Raw genomic sequence first — 26,665 nt, forward strand, 5'->3', positions numbered from 1 at the left:
CATTTCACATGACATCCTCGAGAGGGCGCTCTAAGCGATGCAGAAGAAGAATCGGCACTTCATCTACCTCCGGAGTTTGTGTACTTGTTCAGAAGTGACACCAGGGTTGTGATTAATTGTGCAGCGTAAGTAATGTATGTACAAGTAAAATTAAAACTAGTCAAAACGACTCAAAACAACGTTGAGGCTGCGTTCACACTTACGCAAACACAGCACCAAAATTTGGACTAAACCGAGATTAATCCTGGAACTAAACCTGAACTAAACCAAAGTCTTCAACAAGGACGATGTATGAGGTATGAACACGGCTTTCTCTTCAGCGCACAACTGTAAACTGAACTTTGTGTCGATGCACGTGCTTTTGCCGTGCGGTGCCTATTGTCTGGTGTTGAAGAACAGACCGGCACTGCTGTTTATAAGTGACACAGAGGAAGAAGAATTCAATGGGTCTAGTGATTTGGGGTAATACTGATGCTTTGGTAAACATGTTAGCTTGTTCTTTATGCTATAGTGATCTGAATAACTGTTAATATGTTACGTTAACATACTAGACACTTACCACAGTTCGTTGTCGGTGTCATATAGCTGAGGTGTTACATTAGCATATGTACACCTATTCACCATGTTCTTTAATCTGTTATTATTTTAAATTGGATTTCAAGATGTTCTTGGTCTTGAATTTGATCAAATACATTTCCCCCAAAAATGCGACCAATACTTCAGTGCAACTTATATATATATATATTTTTTTTCATCTCTATTACGCATTTTTGGCTGGTGCGATTTATACTCCGGAGCGACTTATATTCCGGAAAGTACGGTAATGGTATGCTATAGCAGTTCATATCAAGTCTTCTATCAAAAATGCTCCTGTATCTGCTTTAAAATGTGCATTGTGACCTAACACTAACCCTAAAACAATTACTGGCAGATCTTGTTTTTTCAGAGATAAAGAAAGGTTTCAAGTAATATACCGGTACCTCAATAACACTGCAGATATGAAATAAAATAACATACAACACAACAGACTCAGGCTGATTGGTTCCTTTCAATACTTCTCGTCTAAAAAGTAAATGCCAAAGTGTTTAGGAAATGACTCACATTTCTCAAGTCACCCAGGCCCATCCGCCAAAGACAGAGAGGGAGAGAGAGAAGGGGAAGCCTGAACATAGCTGTGTAGATTTGTCCAAAAGGGGATCACAAATAACCCCCCAGCCTCAGAGCACAGGCCCTGCTTCCTGTTTAAGACCAGCGGCTCACATCAGGGATGCGACAACAGGCCTTTATTTGGACAATGCAGCACAAGCCCTTACATCTGCTATACATACATACTCCTGCTGACATGTAGGCCAAAGGACAAGTGCTTAAAGTTTATATGACAGGTTCTCCTGTTTTCCAATTATGACTTAGTTTGGTAGGATAGCACCTGTGGTAAATATTTATCATAGTTTTACTTGTTAAGTTGAAGTTTGTGAGGACATTTTAAAAAGTAAATGTTTAGAATTACAGGAAGTAATCAAAAGTATTGTCTGTTAAATGGTTGATGGTTTCCCTTCTCTGAACAGCTGGATAATATTTAAAGTTTAAAAAAACGTATGATTACATAAACATTTTTGATTTATTACAGAAATCCAGTTTTACCTTAGATTGGCAAACTTTTTTCCCCAACCAAATTGTGTGTGTTCTTGATTTTGGCGATGTGATGCATATGAATGCTTCTACTGATACTTTGCATGCTTTGGACGGACTTGAGGCCTCTGACCCATCACTGTGTTCTGTATGCCCAGGTGGGTTGGCCCTCCTTGGCCCACCGCAGATTTAAACACTTGTTATCTTTTAATTTTTTCAAATCTCTTCTATTGGGTTGGTGCCACCGTATCTCCAGCAGCTCATAGACCCGGGGAGCAGCAGCAGGTACTGCCTGCGCTTTCAGGACCTGCTTCTACTTTCTGTGACCAGGACACACACAGAGCTGGGGATGAAGGCTTTAAGATTCGCAGCAGCGCAGTCTTGGAATGAACTCCAGAGGGAGTTCAACACTTGTGCTACCCTCAAAGAAACACTTTTAATGTTTTAAACATAAAACAACATAAACAAACATAAAACAAAGACACACATTAAAACATTAAAAAAAAAACATTTTCATGCAGTGGAGGGGGGGGGCGTTCTACAACAGATGCCTGTGGGTCATACAGAAATGAAGATAGTGCAAGGCTATATTAAACAATAAAATTAATAAAAAATTGCCCTCTGAATGAGTGCACCATAGAGTCCTCTAAAGAGTGTGGGGCTATATAACGAGTGAGGGGTTAGAGGCTAGGGTGGATCAGATTCAACCTTTCAGTACTAACTGGACCAAGGTTTGAACCAAATCTGTGCGTAGGACATTTCATTGTTGATATTGACCCGAGTGCTAACTTTTACTCATAGCTAACTTTTAAAAGAGCACAGCACACTGACAAAGCCCACAGCATTCAAGCATTTCCTTGGATACAAATATCTCCTGGTAGACGAGCATTCATGATAAAGAGATCAATGTTTATCCCCATCAATAATTCATGCTTGCGCTCTGACATTTAAGGGCCTCCATAATGGCACTTCGACACTAAGCTGCACGAAAGGGGAAATGCAGCAAAAGCAGGTTACAGTGAAAAGGTGAGCCTATAAAATGGATGTTAAAAAAAAACATTTGAGGCTGTAAAGGCCAAAAATGAGCATCAATAGCAATTCAACAAGTGGAAGAGAAAATTTTTAGCAATTAACAGGTTCACGCAGGAGGTGAAGAGAATAGCTTTTAATAGGCTTTGATTTTGATTTTGAGCATAAAGCACACTTAAGATCCAAAAAGCTGTATTAGAATTGTATACATTTACAATTATACAGCTGAACATTTGTTATTGATTCTGTCTCATGCATCTCCATTTTGCAAGCCTTAATGAGTATTTCAACTTTGTTCTCCGCTATCACAGACAGTCTGACATTCAACATATTTAAGACAAACTTCAAACATTTGCTCAAGAGGAACCAGATCGTGTATTTACTTTGCATGTTCAATAATATGTACTGTCCCTTTAAATACATAACACAGAACATAACAATTAAGAATAGCAGAAATAAAGAAATAGCCACTGGAATGAGCCCAAGGATGGCTGAAAACTAGCTTGAAAAAGTGAAAGCAAATTAGGTTTAAAGGTTCTAGGCATTACTCAACCTTTTGGACACCTATAATTTGGCAAATCATATTTTACAGCTTAAAATTACTTTTACTCTGTCCACTCTGGAGAGCAGCTTCAGTGAGAGACTGATTCACCCTCGCTGTGAGAAGGAGAGGTTTCACAGGTCTCTCCTTCCTGCTGCTGTCAGACTCTACAACAAACACCGTTAGCCCTGAATGTGTGTCATTCAACTTTTTATAATCATGTGCAATAATCATGTGCAATACTGTGACATAATGTCAATCATCCTGGTCATCAATCGTTTGGTCCGCGGCAAAATGTCAAGATGCAGCCATGTTACTGAAGTTATGGAACTTGAGTATAATAGGTCTTGGACGCTGGTTCGGAGCCTGCTTGGTAGCGAGGGAGTGATGTGCACAGTCAATCTTTGTTTTACCAGCTTCTGATGTAAGTTTTAGATATTACCAGATCCATGTCTCCATATATTTGACCACATCTGTATCTTCAGTGGCCTCTGCAGAGGAAATCTGCGGATTGTTACGGTCCTCGAGGTCATCCACTTGTTCAGTCAGGACGTGTACCTGGTCAATTGTGCCACTTTTAATTGTAATTTACAGGTCGTGTGCTTCAAATCAGAGATTTAATTCTCTGTTGCTGTGGCTCGGGTGTCCAGTTCACCATTCTTGGTTTTCAAATCATGCATTTCCATCCGTCTTTGCATCCACTGCCTTTGTAATCTTGTCAGTTATCTCCTGCAAAGCCGCCATAATCGCTGGATCTATCCCGCTCCTGGATTCCTCCTGAGCCGAGCCGTAGCTTCAGCCGGAGCTTCAGCCGGAGTTTCAGTCTGAGCTTCAGTCTGAGCTTCAGTCTGAGCTTCAGCCGGAGCTTCAGCCGGAGCTTCAGTCTGAGCTTCAGCCGGAGCTTCAGTCTGAGCTTCAGCCGGAGCTTCAGCCGGAGCTTCAGTCTGAGCTTCAGTCTGAGCTTCAGCCGGAGCTTCAGCCGGAGCTTCAGGCGGAGCTTCAGGCGGAGCTTCAGCCGGAGCTTCAGGCGGAGCTTCAGTCGGAGCTTCAGGCGGAGCTTCAGCCGGAGCTTCAGCCGGAGCTTCAGCCGGAGCTTCAGTCTGAGCTTCAGTCTGAGCTTCAGTCGGAGCGTCAGCCGGAGCTTCAGCCGGAGCTTCAGTCGGAGCTTCAGTCGGAGCTTCAGTCGGAGCGTCAGCCGGAGATTCAGCCGGAGCTTCAGTCGGAGCTTCAGTCGGAGCTTCAGTCGGAGCGTCAGCCGGAGCTTCAGCCGGAGCTTCAGCCGGAGCTTCAGTCTGAGCTTCAGTCTGAGCTTCAGTCGGAGCTTCAGTCGGAGCGTCAGCCGGAGCTTCAGCCGGAGCTTCAGTCGGAGCTTCAGTCTGAGCTTCAGCCGGAGCTTCAGCCGGAGCTTCAGTCTGAGCTTCAGTCTGAGCTTCAGGCGGAGCTTCAGGCGGAGCTTCATTCGGAGCTTCATTCGGAGCTTCATTCGGAGCTTCATTCGGAGCTTCAGGCGGAGCTTCAGGCGGAGCTTCAGTCTGAGCTTCAGCCGGAGCTTCAGTCTGAGCTTCAGCCGGAGCTTCAGGCGGAGCTTCAGCCTGAGCTTCAGTCTGAGCTTCAGTCTGAGCTTCAGGCGGAGCTTCAGTCGGAGCTTCAGGCGGAGCTTCAGCCGGAGCTTCAGCCGGAGCTTCAGGCGGAGCTTCAGGCGGAGCTTGCCGGCACCTGTGCTTGAGCGGGAGGATGCGGGAGCCACTGATGCGGGGCCTGCTAGCTTATTTGGAGCATTGCTAGCCCGTTTCACTGTGCCATTGTTCTTTGGTTTCATGTTCAAGAAATACGTGTCCAGGCTCATTATATGTCTGCTCCCACGAGAAAAGTCTCCCCAGGTGAAATCGTAATAAAGACCGCAGCCTGGCAGACAGAACCAAGCTAGGCGGCCACCATCCCGGAAGTTCAGAAGTTACAAACATTTTCTATGAAAACATTCATGAATTAGGCCCAATATCCTCAAAGGTAGAATTCTTCCCACATTGAGGTCAGCTAACTTGAACGAGGGTCTAAAGTTCATCTTGCCTGTTTAAATTTGACAGCACAGGTCCAATTAGGCTACGTCAGATAACGAGGTCAAATATGAAAGTCCAAACTTTTATTTAGTTATTGCTGTAAAGGAGCTGAAAACTGTTCCACAATATCTACTACAGTGAAACCAATATTGTAGTAATATATTTTACATAATTGCAACACAAAACATGGAACAAGCCGTGTCCCACTGTTTTACAAACAAACAAATAAGGCAATGTGTGAATAATGGAATTCATTACTAAATAGGAAGCTTTAACCACAGATAATGAAGCTTGTGTTGGAGCCAAGCAGAATTTCAGAGACAACAGTAGGTGTTTGGTGATTTATGAGCCTAGACAGAGCCACAACCATTGATACTGTGATATCCCCACAATCAAATACCTGCTTCAACATATTAATTATACTGCACATCACAACATGCAAATAGAGAAACCTGAAACTACAAAGCATGTATAGCTGGTTTATGGCCTTTTTCTTTCTTTCTGATTAAGATTTGTGGAAAGGGGAATGTCTACAGTACCACTGGGGTAAGGTGGCATTGATTACAATTGACTGATATTTAGAGATGCAGTTAAGGCATTTCAATATATGTGGATAGTGGGTTTATTGTTTATTAATACACTGCAGGCCACTATTTGAACAAACCATGTATATATGGACAGAGCCAAAATAGTGACATGTGTTACACAATGGGCTAAACTGCTGCACCCTCCCCAGGGTCTGGCATAACAGGGGCTAAAAATAATCTTAGGAGATTACTGCAGGGTGTGGCAGCAGACAACCCGATTCCTCTCTTTTATCTAACCATGTACAAATACTTTGGTCATTCATTATTTTACAAGCTCTTTGAATAGCAGTGCTATTAACAAGCACTTGATAAAATATGAATGCAGCGCTGCAAGAGATCACAGGTGCAGAATGGTAATAACAACAGAACTAATGACAGCCTTCATCACAGCTTATATTATCCCACAGCTGCGAAAATACATCAAGACATTAGCAAAATGAGGGGAATGGCAATCTGCTCGTTCCTCGATCACTGTTGATGGTAACGTTTTAAATGTGTTTGTACAATACTGGAATATTTTATTGATTTGGTTGAACATTAATCGTTTTCAGTTCTATAAGTTCCATTTCTATATAGTATTAATTAAACACAAATACTGTGCTGCCTGGTGGTTAAGGCACAGTACACGTATGCCTGGCGGTGCAGTGTCGTGAGTCTGACGATTTACTGCAGGTCCTCCCTTCTCTCTCAGCCCCCATTTCACACTCTCCTCTCCTGACAAATAAAGCTTACGGGCCAAAAAATATATTTTTTTTTTAATTAGAAAGAAACACAAATACCACAACAATAAAGACTTGGAAACAGTCAGGCTGTTAGCTGTTACTATTTAAATTAATTATATGGGCACAATATTGAATAAGATTGAATATATTTTTCAATATTTTTCAAGCAGTCTACTATTAAACAGCCAGTAACTATGGCAACTTCAGGGTACGCAATAAAAAGATCATGTAGGGATAATCCGATGCCATGACAAGGGTAGGATTGAATCTGCATGCAACAAAATATTTTGGTCTAAAACAAAAACGTGAAAGACCAACTGTGATATTTCAAATGTGCCTGTGGAAAAGGAACAGCTGCAGGATTTGACAAATTAGAATGATAAAACTTTAATATTCCTTCATTTAAATTGGCTAATGAAATGAAGAGTGCCGGAAAAGGCAGACAAAGGAAGATTAACCAAGTCCATTATAAAGCCTCTACGAACTGCTTCATTACGGCGTTCTGCTCGACTTCACAATGTTACTACAGTACTTCCTGTGGCCCCCTTCTGCAGTGGGTGGTGGTCAGATGAGGATGGGCAGACAGGGACACGTCTCCTCAGAGCCTCCAGTGAGTGGGCCGACTGTGTGGGGGGGTGTGTGAATACATGGGCAAGTGTGGACCAAGATGGCAGCGCTCCAACATATCACTACTGTTACTGCCACTTGCATAACAGAGGCTCTTTTCTTATTCCATTTACTGTTGTCATTCTGTTTGAATTTATGTTAGTGTTTTTGCAACCCGAGTACAAGATTCATCCTGGCTAACTTTTCACAAATTCTACTTTACAGCTTGATCTTTTTAAACACCAAGAATGTCCACCACCTATTGAGAATGCTTTACTCCTTTAACAAAGCAGCATGCAAAAAATGTGATGTGAGACTTTGACACAGAAACCCTGTGGTTTCTGACAAATTGCATTAGCCCGCTGAGTCGACGGGAATGCAGCGGGGAGTCAGCCACATCCTTTTGTCAAAGCTGTAAATAAAAGGTTGGAAGTTGGAACACATAAGACGACACAAAGAGGTATGAAAAAGAAAATTAGGTAAGTTAAAAGGGCGTATATCTGTTTGCAGTGTATTTTTGAATGATTATATGCAACAGTACAGTGTTTTCAAATGTCAGGTTTAAGGACACATTTGAAACGGGGGCAGTTAAAATAAGCTTGCTCTTTCTTTTTTTTGTAAGTTACTGATAATGTCTTTTATTAGGGCTGGGCTCACGATTAAGAGTTCACGATTAATCACAATTAGGCACATGCTTGAATTGTAATATAGACATTATATTAAGGCTTTGTAAATAAGTAATATGTATGTATATGTATATGTAAATAGATTCTTTTTTTTTACCTTTTATACCTACATATGACCTCTGTATTGTAGAATTTACCCAGTGTTATGCCATCTTTGACTTGAATATGCTTTTCATTGTATCGGCAAACAAAATATTTAAAAATGTACTACAAATGCTCAGTATTATTTTTGCCAATGTCTATATTCAAATGAGATATTTTTAAGATTGGAATCATCTTTCATTGTTTGAGCCTGAACATATGTTTTCAAATTAAAAGTCTCTAATCCTGTGGCTCTCCTGAGTATCTGCTGCTTCTTTTGATCACTTCCAAGACTGGCATAGTCCTGGTTTAGTCCTGGTTTAGTACTGGTTTAGTCCTGGTTTAGTCCTGGTTTAGTCCTGGTTTAGTCCTGGTTTAGTCCTGGTTTAGTCCTGGTTTAGTCCTGGTTTAGTCCTGGTAACAGTCCTGGTAACAGTCCTGGTAACAGTCCTGGTTCAGTTCTGGTGCAGTACTGGTTCAGACCAGCTCACTGCTAACTAAATACAATGTGGGAAGTAAAACATTATAGCACGATGCACCGTTACACCACTACAATCAAAATTAATATCAAGTAATATCACAAGAGGCACAGAAAAGATAATTTGATGAATTTGGTTGAATTACTGTCTGCTCTATGTTGTAGAGTCAAACCTACGTCTGGCTACTTCCTGTTGTTAAAGAACTTAGAAATATCAGCAGGAAAGAGAGAGTTTATGCAGCGGATGCTATAAGTGATAACGTCAGGAATAGGCATGTATTATTTCATGTCAAATACCAAAATACAAGAAGTGTCTGGCTTAAAGAGAGTCCAAACGTACAAATTAAGTTTTAGAACTGTAGCCATAACTTTTTGTATATTTAAGGATAGGATGAGATTTTTTTCTATTCAATATTCAAGAAAACAACAAAAACAATGATATTAAAGTGAAAGCAATATTAAATAAAATGTCAGTAATCGTTCATCTTATTTGCATCTATTTAGAGTGGTATTACTTAGCATGGCGCACTCATTTATCCAAGCTAATACATGCACTAGATTTACAAACTCCATTAGTTGAGTCTGAAAAATCTAAAAAAGAAATAGAGACAATTCTAATGAGAAAAATGTAGACGAGTTACAGATAATGGGTTAAAAATAACAAGCTAACAGCATGCAAAACAAATGCAAATCCCATATTATTCTGTAGTAAAAACATTATATATAGGGTTGACCTAGTTGGAGACCCGGACATGGCTTTCATATTCACGTGCTCTTATCCTGAAATTTCCTCCAGTGCTGCACAGTGCTGCACTTTCACACACAGATGATGAAGAACAGTGATGAACCCACCACACTTGTGAGCGCCATCACCAGGACTGACACAAAGGGCAGCGCGCGGTGCCGGGTGCTAAGTGGTGTGACAGCAGGGGAAGCGGGGCAAGAGGAGAGAAAGAGGAGATAAAAGATGAGCGTTATGGGCTAAAATTAGTGCTCAGACAGTGGCAGATGACATCATGGCCATAATGTAACCTCAGCTGGCCTCAGAAATCACCGCATATGGAAACGCATTATATAATCACATGGCATTTTGAAATTGTCAAGCACAAACTATAAAAATGTATTACAGTTTGAGTGCTATGCTTCAGGGAGATTTGTTATTAAACCACATAATGTTCTCGTCGTGATTTATGAATGAAAGAATAATCAAATAATATCATGACATTTGCCCTAATCAACTGAAGGATGTTTTATTTTGAATTGGTAAGTGTGTTAGGTTTGGGCACTTTTCCTCCCTATTGGTTATAATAATATTTTGTCTGTTCAGTTTTTGTCTAATGATCTGTTTAGTTTTTTTTATTAGATTGGCTCCCGGCCGCGGGTGCGCGCCCTGGAGCCTTTAAATGGAGACCGGATGGGCTCATCGCTCTCTCTCAGCTCGGCTCCGCCCATCCCGCTACGGTCCCGCTTCGTAGACGCACTCGGCTCGCCTGCTCCCAGCTGGCTCTCACTAGCAGTAGCACTAGCCTGTTTTGTTTGGCCTGGTGGGACCGGTAGTCCCATTTTCGCTTTTGTTTGGGGCTAGATAGGGGGTTTGGTGTGTCCTTATTTTTGTGCTTTAGGTAGAGGTGTCGGCACCGGCTTCGACGGCCCTATACGGGGCTGGCCCGGTGTCGCTCCTATTTTATTTCTGTTTGGCTGGCCCACCAGGTCCACCTTTCTTTTTATAACTTTGGGGTGATTTTTAGGGCACGGGGGTTCGAAATTTGGCATTTATTTTTTGGTGAAAACCTAATAAACTTGTTTAAACTTGTCTTCGTCTCCGTGTCCATTTAAATATGTTAAACCTCTCTTCGGGGTCATAACAAAGAGCCTATTTAGTTTAGTTTTACTCAAACAAATCCCACCCAGCTCAGAACCTCCTGCATCTAATAACTCATGTAGTTGCAACAGAAAATCTATATTGGTCCTTTGCCCACTGCAGCATTGCTTTCTAATGCTACGTCTTCGTTATGCAACACATAATATGTAAATGGTGGCTTTCGCTTGTCTCACCGGACACAAGTGAGTGGCAATGAGCACAAACAGAGGGAGGAGTGAGCATTGTTATGTTTCAGGAATCTCAAACATACCTGTAATATTCTACTGCCGCTCCCTTTCCAGCCTGAACTTTGCACAGTGAGGTGGTCCCTGATCATTCTGGATAAGCTGTGTATTTATGTGACTTGGTGGAGGGAAAGGTCATAAAGCATTGGGCACGGAGTGATAAGAGATACTTTATTCAGTAGAGCAACTTCCTTATTGAGAACGTAGTACTACTGCATGCGAGACAAAAAACTGGGCTTGTCTGTTGAAGAGTTATTGTTGCAACAGACCCATGATGTCATGCTCTCAATCAGCTACAGGTAAAATCATTTTTAAGGAATTTATCTTTAAATTATCACACAAGAAACATGGTAATAACAAATATGAAATATATCGTATTTTTTCCCCCCCCATTTTAGATTGAATTACTATATATACACATGAGCCAAAACCTGTTGCCGAGCCAAGTGTGAGTGTGAAAATAAGCACAATTAGTTTAGTATCAGTCTGAGGGAAACGTCTTCTAACTTCTGAACACACAGAACAGAACCTGGTCAATAAATTGTATGTGGGTCCAATTCAGCCCAATGAACTACACCAAAATATGCTACTTTTGATTTCCATTGAAGTCAGTGTGTTGTTTGTGTGCAGCACAGTTTTAATTGCTCTTCACAGAGGCAACCACCCACAGCTCTGTCAGGTGGTTCGTCCCATCTGTTAGATCAGAAATTGAAAGGATATTATGACTCAAGTGTTGCACAGTGGGGAGTTGCATTGCCTTCTGATTAAGTCTAAATGCGTGATGTCAAATTATATAATGGCAGATGCAATACAATTGTATGTTAAACAAAAAAAATAATTAGTAGAGCGTGATGATTCCAGCAATATAAAGAAAAGTAAACAAAAGAGCAGTGGAACATCCCAATAATCAGAAGACATTTCGAACTCTGAATATTGTATTCAGCATTAAAATCTCCATTGGTTTAACATTTGGCTAACTGAAAATTCTGACGTGTGACGACAAAATCCCGAGCTCTATTATTGTGGATTATTTTTTATTCAACTTTGAACATTTATCATTATTCTGATGGACAAAACCCTAATTACAAGCAGCATACCGTAAATGAAAAATGTGTAGCCTCACATCCAAACCAAACATTTTACAACAATGTAAGTGAACATAACACTTATCTTTGGTGAGTGATGGGAGCTTGGTGTCTTTGTAAAAATAACAGTATCAAAGTAGACTCTAGCCACGTGGATAAATGTTACATTAATGTTTAACGGTAATGGTTTGAGTGAACTAGATAATGTTGCAAGTCCAGTAGAGAGCAACCTTTAGAATGTTGACGGACAATGTATTATACTATTTAAAGTTATTTATTGTGAAATCTTCCTACTCCATTTGGTGCTAGCCCACACGAAGCTGAGGTCACATTGCTGGCATGTTTTCCGCCCTTAAGGATGTAATTATATTTGTGACATGCCATTCTGCACCATGTCTGTTATTTCAGCCTTCTAATAAATTAACACATGAACATCGCTCCAGGTCTAATGGAGGGCTGGGATTGACCTGACACGTCATTAACACTGGCTGCTGATCACGGGAGTTTTCCTGCAGAGCCATGCTAACCTAATGACACAGAGGGCAGGGGGACAACGAGCAAGTGGCGCTTTGTGGGATTTGTTGGCCTGCAGGCTTTATTAGACAGGACAGCTTTAGCGTGAAATGGGGATGAGTGGGAAGGGAGGACATGCAGTAAATTGTCGGGATTCGAACTGACGACACTGCGGCCGGCTGCACATGGAGCACTGTGGGACTCGTTCAAAGTGTAAAGGAAAATATGTCTAAACTCATATATATCGTCTCAGAAGTCTATGACATTTCCTGTATGCGTACAATGGCTTCCTGTTGCAAGACTTCAGGTATTTCCCTCTGTCGATGTTCAAAAGCAGCACAAAGGAAAAGTGGAAAATAAGACGTTAATTCGCACAAACACAATTTACATATACTGATTTTCCATTACTGCTCGTGGTTTTGTACTTTTCAGTGCTGGACCCATTCACAAGATCATGAGTCATTCTGAAATTTCAATAATAAAGCAGAAAACAGTCATAAATGTCTGAGCGGCAGGCAAAAGTGGCATTGAGACTAATCATCACTGAAGATAGGCCATTATGCTGGAAAGAAAATAATATCCTGCTCTCTGGACGGAATATTAACACGGCTATTTTATCAGGGGTTACTTTTAACCATTACCTTGGATACACACAGCGTTGTACCAAGCAAGTAAATTCATCAGGTTCAGGGTAGAGGTGGGAGATAGATTAAAGAAATTATAATATTGCGTTGTTATTTTTATAAATAATAAAATCAATATATTTTTAATTTTTTTTGTCAGTGATTTCGGAGAACACATTTGACATTGTTATGTGTTAATTGGCAATGATTAAAAGGCTGTGTTGTATATGTTCATGAAATTAATATTGAAGGCTATTTTTATTTGTATTTAAGAATAAAAATCCAATCAAAAATCGAGAAAGATCAATATGAGGAAAATGTGTTTCTTTGTTTTGGCTCAGATTGCCCAGCACTCCAGGATAAACCCACAAAACAAATTACAATGGATTAGAAATAACTCTCTCGACAAGTTTATGGGCTTTTATAAGGACTGACTTTGCAAGCAGATGCCATATGTGCCATTTGGGGGGTTTTCACCGCTGATACTGATTAAACAAAAGATAGCTAAGCCTCAGATATGTTAAAATGACAAGCAAACCAAACCATTAAACCTCAACAGTTGACAAGTTTTTATGCTTTTCCCTCGTCCCTCGTTTAATCCTTCCAAAGATTAAAAACAGATCATTAAACAATACAGACATCTCAAAGGGCAGGCACTTCTAATGGTGGCTAAGCTCAGAGGCACTCAACGAATGACCACTTAGTGCAGCATAATCCACATAAAAACAATGTCAAATTCAAAACAGAATTATAACATAGCAACCACTCACTCGGTCATCTGTATTTTAAAAATCTGACAGATGTTGGAAAAAACTATTTAATAAGGTTTAGAATTCAAAATACGGATCTTTCCACTTAAACTTATGCTATATGGCACATCAAAATGCAAAATTACACCACTATCTACTTTTCTTGTGCACTCATGGAGTAATTTGTACAAGATTGAGTGGCAGCTTTGGTACTATAGGATACAATGTTCTTATTCCTAATTATGGCTAAAGCTGCTGATGTTGCTCAAAATGTGTGGCCATGTGTCTCAGTGACTGGGAAAAAGAACTTCCAGCTCAAGACGAGCAATGTATTCGACCAACTTGTCACAATATCTGACAGGTCACAGGCAATTCAAGTATCTGGAACATGCTGGAAAATGTAATGGATCAAGTATTAACTCAGAATTTAAGTAAAAATGACCTTGTTCTCCCAAATCAGGGGTGAACAGGCACATTTTTACCAATTTCAACACAGTACATGGACATGAATCATTCCAAAAAAATGTCAAATTTGCCATTTGCCATTTGCTATTGAAATGTTCTAAAAAAAAAAAAAAAAAACCAGATCCCTAATAGGCAATGTTACATCAATACAAAATACACTAAACCACTGCATCAATTTTCAATGCATCAATAGAGCTGTGAATAATTGTGAGTAATTTCCTCCTACTTAACCTTCCACAGAGCTTTAAACCGCTTCAAATATGTCAATGAGAATGGTCTGGCGGAGTGTATTGACCCATGCAACTATTCAGGGGTTATAGAATTTTGCAAGGACCTTTCCCCAAAAGATATAATATTTAGATTTTGAATGTCCTATTTCTTAACCTTGCCAGCAAAGTGAATTCTCACAATTTTTGTGAGATTGCCAACTCTTGGGAATCCTTCTTGTTATGCTTCCGCTGATCCGTTTGCACCAGTTGTTTAACGGGCCAATCACATAGCAGTTAGAGCCCACAGACGGGACCAATCACAGAGCAGCATTGTGATTCGTCAAAACAACCGAACCAAAACAAACTTGGCGGCGCCGACAGCCGTACTTCCACGTATTTTAGGAGGAATATGGATTATTTTGTTTTTCTAAAATGTGCACACAATGACGCTTGTGCATTTGTGGATGAGAAACAGGACAGCGCTTTTCTGAACACTGGATTCAACACACTGGATTTAGATTCTCTGCTTCTTCCACAGTCGTGACGCTTTGACCAATAAGCATGATGTATTTTTTTAACATCCCGACTGGTTTCAGCGAGAGCCTTCCAGTTTCATGTGAAGAACTTAATGCAGAGTGAAACACAGATCAATCTGGTGTGAAGGCCGTTGCCATGTCTGAAACCCATGAATACGAGGAACTTATAAGGCCAAAAACAACATATTATTTTGTGTAATACTGTAAACCAAATTAAAGCAAACTATTTAATTAATATAGGGCTGGGCAATTAAATAATTAAGTAATTAATTAATTGTGATGCTTCAAATAAATGCAAATCCGTGTATCCATGAAAAAGAACAGTATGAAAGCTGTTTGTGTCTGAGCTCCTTCTTTTCTCTCCCTCTCTCCACTGCCCTGCACAGACAATGAGCGGGGGCGGGTCTTCTGGTGTCTGCTGAAAGCTCCATGAGGAAGAGAAAGGGAAGGAAGTGTGACAGAGCAAGCAGAGTCCAAGTTTTTAAATGATCCAAAAATATATCATAGAGAAACATCCCGCTAGTCGAGAATGATGTTAAATGAATCATTAAATATGTGCGTAGACAATTAGCAATCAATCAGTGGCAATGCGGAGCGATTTCTTCACAGGTCAGTGAAGTTTACTTTGAAAACAACTAGAACAGAATGTATGTCACATGTGTTGTAAGCAGTGGGTGGGTCTGAACCAGGACTACACCAGAACTGAACCAGGACTACACCGGAACTGAACCAGGACTACACCAGAACGGAACCAGGACTACACTGGAACTGAACCAGGGCTACACCGGAACTGAACCAGGACTACACCGGAATTGAACCAGGGCTACACCGGAACTACACCGGAACTGAACCAGGACTACACCGGAACTGAACCAGGACTACACTGGAACTGAACCAGGACTACACCGGAACTGAACCAGGGCTACACCGGAACTACACCGGAACTGAACCAGGACTACACCGGAACTGAACCAGGACTACACCGGAACTGAACCAGGACTACACCGGAACTGAACCAGGACTACACCGGAACTGAACCAGGACTACACCAGAACTGAACCAAGACTACAGCAGGACTGTTATCAGAGCTGCATTTCAGACCTGGGTTTCAGAATGATGAGAAATTAGGACAGTTTCCATAGCGATTAACAATTTAAAATTAACTTTATTTTGTATATATTTTTGAGAAATGGGAAAAGGTCCTCAAAATGTTTCATACAACAGGAAACTGAAAATGAATAGGAGCAGCAGATGACAAAGGACAGCCAGAGGATTAGACTTTTGGGTTAGGCAAGTTAAACTGAGCCTGCTGTCATTATTTGGACTGCACAGAACTGGATACATTTACATTGAGGCCTAAATGGTAAAGCAAAAAGCTACTTAGGATCTACGAAAGCCTGAATATTGTTTATTGACCTTTGTGCGCAACATGTGATGCAATTTGGATTGGATTGGATTACCATAATTGCAATTTTATGGTAAATAGTCACTATTTATACTTATATTATAATGGCACTCAAAGTGCTATTTATTTTTATTTTTTTAAAGATAATCACTGCATGTTACAATATAATATGTTTATCATATTATGATAAACCTCATTTTATGATTGAAAGAAGCCAAATACAACAATATTTGTCTGTGCAATAACCGTAACTATTAAATTTCCCCTCCGTCTTCATCGCTTATCCCAATCTTCTCCATCAGATAATGCTACTATCAAAACAAAACTTAGGGCAATTAAATGCAGATTATGCTATACCGGTAATTCAGTCTGATGCAATAGTGCATGTTCCATCTCAGAGCTTTATCTACACCTCTAATGCATACACACCAATATCCTTCTCTAATCCTTAGTAATGTTCACAAGCTTCCCTACAGATTAACAAAATGCTGGCATTTTAAAAGCTTTTTGACGAGTACCCAGCCTGCCCCTCCAGTGCTTAGAACATCAATGAGTCACTATCTCAGTAGAGTTAAAGCCCTTCAGTGATTTAAGTTTAGCAGTGCATAATTTTAAATTGTGGTATTTTACTAGGTTGGCCATCTGTGCACTTGCTATTCTATGTGGTTTGAAGGTTTCACATTATGACACAAATACTATGTACCCGATACCTGATATGAACCCGTATTTGAAGCTCAGCAAGTGCTCCTGTATGTTTAACATCCATTGCTGGGACTTCTCCAGGAGTGGCATGTTTACAGTAGTAGCATACAGCCTGGTACTGATAATACATTCTATTCCATTTATTTCAACAAGGCAGCAGAATAAAACTTTATTTTTGCCATCCCTAGAAACACAGAAAAATGGTTGTTGTTAACATGTTTATTACAGTCGGCAAGGCATAAGAATAAACATCTAACTTCCAGCTATTTTCATGGTTTTCAACTTCCTGTTACGTGGTGCCATTTGGACGACAGTTAACCATTCAATATAGGATTTGTGACACACCTGTCTTAACCGCCAGACTCATTCTGATCGTTTTGTTGCCCTGACATTTCCTTTACAACAAACCACTAACTGTATTTTTTTCAAACGTACAAAATACTTTTTTTTTTCCAGCAAAGGAAAATGCAAGACAAAGTACAAATTATTTGTGAAAAAGGGCAAAAGCTACATGTTTTCTAAAGTATATGCAACAGATACATGATTTCATATCATACCAGCATTGGATTATTTTTTTCCCCTCTGGAATCTTCTGAAATAGTCTAAAACAACATGGGTGGTGTTCCTGTGTTATCTTGTATAATGTATAAGTAATTGTGTTTTCCCATCTAGCAGTTTTATACTATGATATATTAGATTGGATCATGCTTATGACTTATGGCTTATGATTCTTTTTCTGCCTGTTATTATCTCTAAATTATCATGTTCACCAATTAAAACAGCTGGAAGCGTTGCTGTTAGTTGGACCATGTCAGTAGGCCATGTTGTTACAGATCCATACTATTGCAGACAAGCAAAGCAGGTCGATAAATCGAGTCTTGACTGGTGTCCCGAGTGGTTTCAGCTACTGCCCTGAATCCTCAATCCAAACTGAGGCTTTAATTATGTTCCAAAGTGACATTTACAGGGAAACAAGCAGGTAGCGCCCGATTCAGCAGAAGTTACTGGTCATGCATGTGGACAGACAAGCCCCTTTACGGCAATGGCATGTTTTTCAAGGATTATGCGATAAAAAAATACCCCTAATGAAATAATTTGGCAGTGGAGCTTTAAAGCTGTATAGTTGGATTGGCCGCGCAGGTTTTGAATGGACAGTCTTTGGGCCTGACGGTTATTAGATACAAATGTGGGGCCCAGGGATTTAATTATTGAGGAATTGAATAGTCTGTGTGCCACAAAGCTCATTTAGCTGTAGGTAAATATTATATGTGCGACTTTTTAATACACTGAGACTGAGTCAATAACTAAATAATTGTTTAGTTTTGTGTGCACACATGCTTTAGATCAGTTGCCAGTGGAAGTCAATATTAATAAAGCATTGTGGTTGGTTGTTTAGTTCAATAGTATAACTGTGGTATTTTGGTTGAAGTGTTTTAACAGTTGTAAAACTTGTTTGGCTGTATTTACTACAAGTGTGTGATCATTTGGAACGTGATGTATCTGAATCAGAATAGGTTTATTTCCATTGTCAATGAACAGGATTCACAAACATAGAAACTTGCTTTGGTGATTCTGTGCAACTTAAAACAATGAACAATGGTAAAACAACCTATATACGGTAATTCAAAAAGAAAAACTATTAAAAAAATGTAAATCTGCAATAGGATTTTGAAAAAATGAAAATAGGCTATAAGATAAAAGAAAATAAGAATGCTCTCTCAAACACATGAAAAAGTCTGGCGGTAATGCGACAGGACTACGATAAAACACCAAAGAAGAAGAAGAAGAAGAAAAGCTAGTCTCCGGTCTGGAGAGACGGGAGATGGCGGAGGAGAGTGGATCGGTGGATCGTGGAGGAGCAGCCTTTTCTGGCTGCACGTGCCCGGAAACGTAAAAAGTCCCTTAGCTCGTCCGAGGGTTCTGGGAATGAGCAGCAGGATGAGGCTGAAGCTATTGATGTCCGGGGTGAGAGCAGAGACTGTAAGGTGATCATAAAGCTTGCACAGGATAGTGCATCCTTTAAGGAGTGGAATTCAGTGGCATTGTCAAAGAGCCTAACTGTAGCTGTGGGAGTGATCAAGAGTGCGAGTGTCCTTAGAGATGGCTCGCTGCTGGTCGTGTGCAAGGCCGCGGCTCAGCAACGGAAGGCGATTGGAACTAAACGTCTGGGTGGAAAGGACATTCTTGTGTCTGATGCTGAAAGAAACACGGTCAGAGGAGTTATCGTAGGTGTCCCTACGGCGACGTCTGTGGATGAAGTTAAGGAGAATTTGACTGGAGCTAAGGTGGTGGACGCTAGGCGGTTGAAGGTGACCCGGTCTGGGGTAAGATGTGACAGCTTGTCGGTAATGGTAACACTTGAAGGGAGGTGCCTGCCTAGTAAGGTGTTCATTGGGTTCATGTGCCATGACGTTAGGCCATATGTTCCACCGCCCCTGCGTTGCTTTAAGTGCCAGCGCTTTGTGCATATTGCAGCGGTCTGTAGAGGGAGGCAAAGATGTGGTAAATGTGCAGGAGATCATGAGTATGGGAAGTGTGACGTGGGAGCAAAACTGAAGTGCTGTAACTGTGGGGAAGAACATAGCTCTGCCTACGGGGGATGCAGGTTTAGCAAAAGAGCTGCTGAGGTGCAGAAAATAAAGGTCTCTCAAGGTATATCCTATGCAGATGCAGTCAAGAAAGTTTCAAGTAACGAGTTTAGAGTAAATACAGAGAGAGGAGCCAGCGCTGCTCCCAGCCAGGGCGAAATGAGAAAGGCCAGCGTGGCTCCCAAGAAGTGTGAAGGTTTCAAGAGTGGAGGTCCCAAGTGTGCAGGTTCCAGAATTAATGAGAATACCCTGGTTGTGGATAGAGAGGATTTTGTACTCTTTATGGTGGATGTTGTAAACTGTGCTGCTCAGACTCAAAGCAGAACTGAAAGGATCAGGATCATTGCTAAAGCTGCAGGGAGATTCCTTGGAACAAAGGAGCTTGATTGGGCAGATATAGAAAACAGGCTAAAGGCGCTAAATGGGAGTCGGAGTGATGGGGGTCTGCTTTTGGGGAGTCAGGGTGATCAGAGTGACGAGATGGGGGTGGGGGTGGTCTCCTGTCCTCGCCCAGTCTCGTAGACGCACGGCTACCAAGCAGCGACATCAGTGGAAATATTAAAGCCTATAGAATGAAGCCTGAAGAATAAAGCTGTACGGTGGAAGCACCGAACGTCAAAGAAGGAGAGGAAGATGAAGAAGAGTCTCCCTGGAATAAAGGCGGTTGGTCTCTGAAACAACAACAACTATTCTAGTCACAAAGACATATCATGACCTCATGGGCTTTGCAACACCAAAGCAATGGAAGGAGTACTTTTACGGACTACGACAGAGTCTGAGAACTACGAAAAGTCTGAGGAATAAAGTCTGGCGGTAATGCAACACTTGGATGCCAACCGCCATAAAACAACAACAACAACAACAACAACATCTAGGATGTCTTCGAAGGGCAAAACAAAGACACTTCTCCTTCAAGACGACGTTTAAAAGAAATAATGACAAAACATATTCTCAAGCTATGAAGGACTGACCAATAGGATGAATGTATTTAAATCGCACTTTTATCTATTCTTGTTACATGCAGTGACACATAGTAAAGTCTGTACTCCATATGGGACCAGAGCCATGGATATATAAGGCCTCATGGTGAATGTCTTTCCAATTTCTATTACATGTATCCAATTCGATGAGTGGACTATCCGGAGCACATTAAAGCATCATGAAATCCGGAAGAGAGGAGGCCACCATTACCTCCTATCATGTCACTGAATACACCTGATGCCCTGGTGGAGCCATCATGCACTTATACATGAGCCAAATTTCGATCAATGCGGTCTCTGTGGAACCCAGCTGTTATTAGCATGAATGATTACATTAATATGAGTTTACATGATGCGCGGTCAAGGAAATGTGCCAGTGAAATAACACGTCTCACTGTGTTGATAGATGTGACAGTGGACACACGCCCGAGTGCAGTGCCAAGCAAATTAGACCTGTAAAGCACATATTCAACCGCACACAACACGTCGCCCAAATGCATGGTGGGAAGTCAGGTGATAAATAATGCAGCAGGCTATGATGGATTAGTCTAATCTTAATGATGCTGGTCTCGATTGACTTGGTAAGAAGAGGAAAATAGGAAGGAGTCTAATGGGCACATCAAAAATACTGTTGTTTTGTTTGTTCTAACTGTACAAATAGAGTATAAAACTAAAGTAGAACTATGAATTGAAAATATTGGGGCAGTAGTCGTTTAGTTGGTTTATCATTCGATGGCGTTTATTTATTGGTGAATTAATTATTTTATTGGGATTACAGTTATAAAGATTTATTTAGACTCCAGGAGAAAGGATGGAGCTGCAGTTTTGAAAGTTTAATCTGCCTTTTCACTTATAAAGATGCTGTTTGCAAAGAATTCTCTGTATAGACAGTCGTTTTTACGAAAGATCGTAATTATTTGGCCTCTTTTCATTTGAACACAGGGTAGGTCTTTTTCTTTGGTCGACTACAGCCCAAGAAAATATGTATTAATAGTTGTTCCCAGTACTCTACAAAGCACAATAGAAGCTGAGGGTGGTACCACAGGTCTGGAAGACCTCCTGTCTGGTACCTGTGCCTAAGACACCGCGCCCCAAAGACCTCAACAGCTTCAGGCCAGTGGCTCTCACGTCCCACCTGATGAAGACACTGGAGCGGCTGGTCCTGGACCACCTCCGCTCCACCGTGAGCTCAGCCATGGACCCGCTGCAGTTTGCATATCGGTCTGGCATCGGAGTGGAGGACGCCGTCATCTCCCTGCTATACCGCTCTCTCTCTCACCTGGAAAAGCCTGGCAGCTCTGTGAGGATCCTGTTCTTCGATCACTCCAGTGCCTTCAACACCATCCAGCCGCTGCTCCTGAGGGACAAGCTGGAGATGGCTGGTGTGGAGTATGACCTGGCAGAGTGGATCCTGGACTACCTCACAGACTGACCCCAGTTTGTGAGAGCCCGGAACTGTGTGTCTGACACTCGGACCTGCAGTGTGGGGGCGCCCCAGGGCACTGTCCTCGCGCCCTTTCTCTTCACCCTTTACACTGCAGACTTCAGACATGACACGGACAGCTGTGTCCTGCAGAAGTTCTCTGACGACTCTGCCATCATCGGACTCATCACGGACGACGATGACGCGGAATACAGAGGACTGGAGCAGGACTTTGTGGACTGGTGTCAGCGGAACCACCTCCTCATCAACGCGGGGAAGACCAAGGAGATGGTGGTGGATTTCCGCAGACGCCACCCCACTGCCCCCTCACCAGTGAACATCCAGGGACGGGACATTGAGAGAGTGGACTCATACAAGTACCTGGGTGTTCATCTGAACCACAAACTGGACTGGACTCATAACACAGACGCACTGTACAGGAAGAGCCAGAGTCGGCTCTACCTCCTGAGGAGACTCAGGTCTTTTGGAGTGACAGGGCCACTCCTGAAGACCTTCTATGACTCTGTGGTGGCATCAGCCCTCCTGTACGGTGTGGCCTGCTGGAGCAGCAGCATCACAGAGAGGGAGAGGAAGAGGCTGGACAGAGTCATCAAGAAGTCCAGCTCCGTCCTGGGCTGTGCTCTGGACTCGGTGCAGGAGGTGGGGGACAGGAGGGTCCTGGCTAGATTCACATCTATGCTGGACCATGAGTGTCACCCCCTGCAGGACACTCTCTCTGCTCTGGAGAGCAGCTTCAGTGAGAGACTGATCCACCCTCGATGTGCGAAGGAAAGGTTCCGTAGGTCTTTCCTTCCTGCTGCTGTCAGACTTTATAACAAAAACTGTTAGTACTGAACACTCGCAATACTGACCTAACCTAATACTGATGTGCAACTCTGTCATATGTGCAATTGCTGTTGGAATTCATGTGCAATTCATGTGAAATTCATGTGCAATCTATGTGCTGTCGTGACACATATTCATGTGCAATTACTGTCGTGATCACATGCAATGGTATTTATGTATTTATTTATTTATTTGTCTATGGGAGTTTTTATTTATTTATAGGAGATCTTCTACTGAAAGTGTTTTTCAGACTTCCTATAAGTGATCTGTTCTGTTCTTCTGTATCTATCTCTGTATCTACCTGCGTTGCACCAATGAAATTTCCCCATGTGGGACAATAAAGGAATATCTTATCTTATCTTATCTTATCTTAGTTTTTGTTGTAACATCCTGAAATTCCAACAGCGTTCCTCCAAACAGCAATTTGCAAAGAATTGGAAATGTCATCATTATCAGGATCTGCTGATTAATATCTCTGTACAACACAACTCTGGTGTTAATACATACTATGACAGTATCATAACGTCGCATTATCTATGAAGAGTGAAATCATTCAGATTAGAGACTATTTTAAGAGCTCTTGGTTTATTGAAACTAACTCTGTCTTGGTCTGAGGTTTAAACCAGTACTTCAGATGATCTAATCTATACAAAGCAGTGCAGCAGCTTCACCTGCACCACGCCCACTTCAAATATGTAATTTGCTTGTTCCTCTGTTTGTATGTGCCAGAGGCTGACTCAGCATCTTTGGAACAACAAGACTTTTAAAGTAACACTGTAGCTGCACTGTCAATTTTGCCTTTTAAATCCAAGCCTCGAAATAACGGGTCGGACACGGTCAGTGACTAACGGAAAAATCAGTTTTGACCGACTCAAAAATAAAGAAAAAAAAATAAAGAAAGAACAAGATCGCGGATACAAGCGGTCGAAATGAGTTTCCTCCGCCGGGTGGCTGGGCGCTCCCTTAGAGATAAGGTGAGGAGCTCGGCCACACGGGGGGAGCTCGGAGTAGAGCCGCTGCTCCTCCACGTCGAGAGGAGCCAGCTGAGGTGGCTCGGGCATCTGTTCTGGATGCCTCCTGGACGCCTCCCTCGGGAGGTGTTTCAGGCATGTCCCAGAGACTATGTCTCTCGGCTGGCCTGGGAACGCCTTGGGATCCCCCCGGAGGAGTTGGAGGAAGTGTCTGGGGAGAAGGAAGTCCTATATCTGTTCTTTTCCTCTGTATCTACCTCTGTATCTACCTGCGTTGCAACAATGAAATTTCCCCATGTTGTTGTTGTTGTTGTTGTTGTTTTATGGCGGTTGGCATCCAATTGTTGCATTACCGCCAGACTTTATTCCTCAGACTTTTCGTAGTCCTCAGACTCTGTCGGAGTCCGTAAAAGTACTCCTTCCATTGCTTTTGGTGTTACAAAGCCCATGAGGTCATGTGTGGACAATAAAGTATTATCTTATCTTGTTGTCTAAAGAATAAAGTCTAAAGAATAAAGTCTAAAGAATAAAGTCTAAAGAATAAAGTCAAAAGAATAAAGTCAAAAGAATAAAGTCAAGAGAATGCGGTCGCGCGGGGAATAAAGTCAAGGGAATAAAGTCAAAAGAATAAAGTCAAAAGAATAAAGTCAAAAGAATAAAGTCAAAAGAATAAAGTCAAAAGATGGCGGTCGCGCCGCGCATGTGCTACACTTTTCTTCCAAATCGCCTAAGACCTAGATATATCAGCAAATCCAAGAGTAGATCTAAGCAACAACTGCAGCTAACCGCCTCAGCCCCATAGTGGCAATGACGTGCTTTTCCCCCATTGATATCTAAAAGTAATAAAAAAAGATGAATGAACACTCCAATTGCAGGAATAACACCGTAATTATTCTGTTTGGGCATCTCTTCCAAGTACAGACGAGATCATTCCACTTTCTTGTATATAAAACCAAACAGCATTAATCAAACTGGACCGAGCACCGAGATGAAAACCACCAGACCAGGATGCTAGGACACAAAAGAGAGCTGTCGGCATCAAAGCAATTGGTAATGAATGATCACTTGTGTTACGTGAAAGCCCCTTTTTGCCATAGCGGAAAAGAACGGATCAGACGAAGGCATCAACAAAGGCGCAAAGGCCACTGAGGTGATGAGGATAACACCACAGATGTAGCAGGTGAAAATCTTCCCTCTGACTCAACTGACATCGGAGACACAAGATGAGCTGCAATATCAAGCCGACTAGAAAATACAAAAAAAAAACTATCTGTACAATGTTGTTACTGATTATTACAAAAAACATCTAACCATCAACCATCTAATGCACTTTTAAGGGAGCATTCACAAGGACAATATTAGCATAAACCCAAAACAAATGGGGAAGAAAGAATGTAATTGTGGAGAAGAAGAGTGAGGAATGCAGTTCTGGACACTTGGCATTTACATCCCACACACAGTCAACAAAGGCCTCCTTATAGAACAACTGTGCGCTCTGTCACGTAAGCATATTTAACGGCATCAAGCTGCAAATATTTGGTGAAAACACTGGTGGTTGTGGTGTCACACTAATGAATACAAAACAAGACCATTCCACCTGTAATCCTGTGTGGTGGCGGCGAGTGTGTCAACAGTCACCATTTCTCTTGGGAAATGCGTTTTCACCATTAAGACAAAACTCATTAGCTTCTTGGGCTCCAGAGAACATTGTGAAGCCTTTGGCAAAATCCAGCGGTACACAGTTAAACAACAAATGTGCAACTGTTGAGAACTCGTCCTCCACACTGAAGCAACAAATAAGACAAACCCCAAAAGAAAACACTAATGCACCTATATTGGTGAGTAAAGCAACCCTGTCACGCATTAAGACTGCATTAACATAAAGCCTTTACATTAGAACTGTTTCACTGCTGAGATGCCCTTGAAGATGGCAGTTGACCCTGGGCTCTCCTAATGCAGCAGAGCAGAATTACACTCAGCTATGAATATGTTTGGCTCGCAGAGGAGAGAGGCCACAGAAGAAGAAGAAGTCATCTTAACCCTGGGTAGATCTGAATTACAATGGGGGAAATGCCAAATGATCAATGCGGGCACCACCGCTGACACTGTAATCTGAATTGAAAGTCCACTTAACAAGGGTGCAAATTGGCCCGCAGTAAACACTGTCAGCCGAGGTGTGATTTGAGATAAGCACGGCACAAAGACCCGAGCCAGAGTCGTGAAACGTGACTCCATATGAAACACGACCAAAAAAACAATCAGCAGTGTCCACAGCAGAGACACCATCTACAATAGTTTATCTCAACATCTATAATTCAACAAGAGCTTTGCATAGAGGGAACAGTTGTATTGATGTTTTTCTGATTTAAGAGATGTCATATACATTTATTACAATATAATCAATTTGCAGATCGGTGTCCAGGTGTAGCCCAGACATGGCTTGAGATAACAGATTGAATAGCGTAATATTTTGAGACAGTGCTGATTAACTTTATAATACAGCAGGCTATTCTTTCAAACATATATAGTTAAGTTATGCTTTATTTTGCCATTTTTATAGACAAGGGCTTGCTAACACTTTATGATGTAGCCAGCTCAAGGCATAAAGGCCACCACAGTCCCACGGGTTTTACTAACAGATAACAGCTGCATGAGTGAATATCAGGTATGTGAATTAACAAAGACATAGTGACTGTCGACACCTCGGGCAAACCTCGTGTGGTTCTGTCACGTTCAGTTTATCCACGTGGTCCCGTGCGGCTGACATTCTCCATAAAGAAGTGGCATTTTCAAAATATAAATGAATGTCATTCTTGTCACATAAATGTCACTCATGGTCACTGTCACAGGGATTCACATTCTCCACTGGGAGGACCTTTGCCCATTTATAATTTATGATCAAATATGTATCATTAAAAAGGAACCATGACCGCAGCTCTGCCATTTTACCTATATCTCTATCCATTATTTATTGAACAGTTACTCAGGTTTGCTTTGTCCAGCAGAAAGAAATGTATATCATAGTATTATTTTACCTACTATGTGCAG

At 41.5% G+C, this 26,665-nt stretch overlaps 1 protein-coding gene across 2 annotated transcripts in view; it reads right to left on the bottom strand.

The window, feature by feature from the left end:
* Positions 1-26,665, bottom strand: part of prkcaa (protein kinase C, alpha, a) — a 101,426-nt gene that overhangs the window by 72,868 nt on the left and 1,893 nt on the right. The gene's annotated exons all lie outside the window — the stretch shown is intronic.

Source organism: Eucyclogobius newberryi, unplaced genomic scaffold (assembly GCF_026437365.1).
Source record: "Eucyclogobius newberryi isolate DKJ021-1_F unplaced genomic scaffold, fEucNew1.0.hap1 SCAF_4, whole genome shotgun sequence".
Lineage (NCBI taxonomy): Eukaryota > Metazoa > Chordata > Actinopteri > Gobiiformes > Gobiidae > Eucyclogobius > Eucyclogobius newberryi.